General features: G+C 45.5%; 1 long non-coding RNA gene across 2 annotated transcripts; it reads right to left on the reverse strand.

Moving 5' to 3' along the window:
• Positions 1-213: 213 nt before the first annotated feature.
• On the reverse strand, positions 214-2,460 carry LOC121990343. 2 transcript variants are annotated; one of them, XR_006114559.1, is made up of 3 exons: positions 1,754-2,460; positions 1,599-1,668; positions 214-273 (listed from the first exon to the last, which is right to left on the reverse strand). It is a non-coding gene; the product is annotated as an uncharacterized LOC121990343 (long non-coding RNA). The 2 variants fall into 2 exon arrangements; XR_006114558.1 differs by having other exon boundaries at positions 215-273; positions 1,759-2,460.
• Between the last annotated feature and the right edge of the window lie 338 nt (positions 2,461-2,798).

Genomic DNA, 2,798 nt, shown 5'->3' on the forward strand with positions numbered 1-2,798 from the left:
CCACTACACCCATAAAGCTCAAATCCGATTTTTCCTACTCCACTACACTCATAAAACACAAATCCGACAAACTCACCTCTTCTGCCATCCAGGCAGGTATGTAGTAAAACATATCGAATAAAAATCCATCGACAAATACAATCCATACATTATCCAAGTATCAAAATAAACCAATTCTAAACATAGTCAAATAAGAAGAAAAACTAAAAGGTCAATAAATCCTCATGGTCTGCAGGGGACCAGCAACTGGAACTCTCTCCTGACAGCATCAACCTGAAAAATAACAATAATGGAGGCGGGGTGAGTCCAACACTCAGCAGGTACAACTGACATGCAAAGTAGGGAAATAACATCTAGCACTAATCATGCGTACAGTCTCCTGATATAAAAGGATGAAATGCAACTGAAGTAAACAGGATAAAAATTGTACTAACCAGGACCTGAGTATAAGGACAAACAGTCCGAGTGGCATAGAAATCCTGTATGCATGTCAAACATAGGCGTCCAAACAATAAATAACATATAAATGCAGCAAGCACAAACACAAGGAATAAATGCATCATGCATATGATGTCAATGATGCGTCCTAGTCACCCCTGACGCCAGTCGATCATCTCACACACAATAGTGAGGCCGAGTGGGTAGGGCTGTGACAACCGTGCACTCTGTCGTCACTGCTCCTGATGAGTGACCGAGTGGACGGGATGCTGTTGGAGTACACGTATCCTCCTACCCCAAATCATAAATGGGGGAGCGCAATGCTCTCAACTCCCGGTACACGATGACGGGGAGGAATCCCTACCGGTTAACACGTTGCATCACGCTACCCATAAGCGGACCAACGGAGCCAAACAAAGTCCCCATTGCAACACACACTGCCTGAATCGACCACTAACCCATGAGTTGTGGTGTGTGCAGATCCATGTAACTGGCGATGTGCTCAACAATAATGGAGCGGACTATCGCACAGCATGCAATCATGCAAATGGTGCATGACACTAACTACAAAATATCCTGAGCTAATCCATATATATATAAAAGTGCACCATAGGTCAACGAATCAAATCAAAGGTACACTGAAGGTATAAAACCTAGGTCCTGAACATGGTGAAGCATGGTATATCACTACCCCTATAAACATGTATAAGCAGGTAAGAAATACATGAGATGCAAAACAAGCAATCAATCAATCATGTAATGAGTATCGGGTAGTGATTAACCGAAACAAATAAGAGAACATAATTATTGCTACTTGTTAAATTCACTACTATGCATATCAAAGACATAAAGTCAAAAGTACCCGCCGCCAATATAGATCGAGCTAAATGACCTCTGTGTCGAAGTGCTCGTCCGCGTCAAAGTCTTGTAATAACCAACATATATATATATATATATATATTATTTAGCTACATTCTCATTAATGGCTAAATAAAATCACTACCCTAAATTAGGGAAAAAACCCTAATTAGGTCATCAATTAACTTATCCAAATAGGACCCAACATGCTCATTTATCTAGCTAATATAAATTAATCCACTGGTACCATCTATCACTACTAATGAAATTCAATGTAAAAATGGGACCATTTCTAAACTCACCTGATGAATCACTGTTTGAAGTAGGGTCGTTTGCTGCTGGAATCTACCTGTTGCCGGAGATCAAACGATGCTACAGGAAAACATTCACCACCATAGTGATCAGCCAAATCCGTTCAGCGCAAGACCCCAAATCAAAATCCAAATACCTAACATACCTTACCTAAATCTTCTTCCTCCAAGATCACTGCTAAACGACCCCGTGCTCACGCGTCAGCCAGGGGGAATGATCAGGAAACCGGCAGAGGCAGAGGAGAGGCGACACAGTGAGGCTAGGTGGCTGCGGCGGTGGAGGACTAGGGCACTACTAGGCCCATCTGTGGCACGCAGCACCTGGTGGTCAGCAACCAGTGCCGAGGCGTGAGGTCGGCAGAGAGGGGCGGCCGTCTGCTGTCGCTAGGGAAGAGGAAAGGAGAGTTGGCTTGATCGGCACTGCTCAGGGCTTTGGTCGGCAGCAAGATGAGAGGAGTTGGGTCGGCGGCGGTGCTAGGGCTCGGATGCCGAAAGGATAAGAGGAAGAGAGGTGCGGCGTCGGCACCTAGGGCACTCCTCGGAGGAGTAGCCAGCGACACTGATGCTCGGTGCAAGACGGCGGCGTCGGGATCACTCCGTGAGGGCGGCTGTCGGCAGAGGAGAGGAAACTTCTGTGGGCGTCGGCACCGTCGACAAGGAAACTAGGGCACAGCCGACGACTTGACCAGCAGTGGCTCGCACTCGCCGGCGCTTGGGCAGGCTCCGGGGAGGAAGGAGAGGAGAAGAAGAAAAAGGAGAGAAAAGGATCGGGAGCAGGAACTGCCGCGGCACCGGTTAGGGCTTGGGTTCGGCGGTGTTGGGCGCGCGGGGAAAGGAAGAATGTTTTGGCGAAAAACAAAGAAAAAAGAAAAGTAAGGAAATAAATAAATTCAACTTTTCCTCGCTTAAATGGGGTAGTCTAAATAGGCTTTCTTGAGCCCCATTTTTATCCCCGTAAACTCGCTCATACGATCAATGAAAAATTCCAGAAAAATTTCTAAAAATTCCAGAAAATTCCCTTATCATTATTGCTCATTTTTCCGGTATTTTACAGTTAGGACTCGTACGAGTTAGAGGGGAGGGGGTGAATAGCTCCAATTACTCTGTCTCGTTCTTGTGCTCATCGTTTGAAAATGCAATAGAAAACTTGATTCAAAGTTGACTCCACATGCATAACTCTAGGATTTTACT

Source organism: Zingiber officinale, chromosome 6B (genome assembly GCF_018446385.1).
Source record: "Zingiber officinale cultivar Zhangliang chromosome 6B, Zo_v1.1, whole genome shotgun sequence".
Lineage (NCBI taxonomy): Eukaryota > Viridiplantae > Streptophyta > Magnoliopsida > Zingiberales > Zingiberaceae > Zingiber > Zingiber officinale.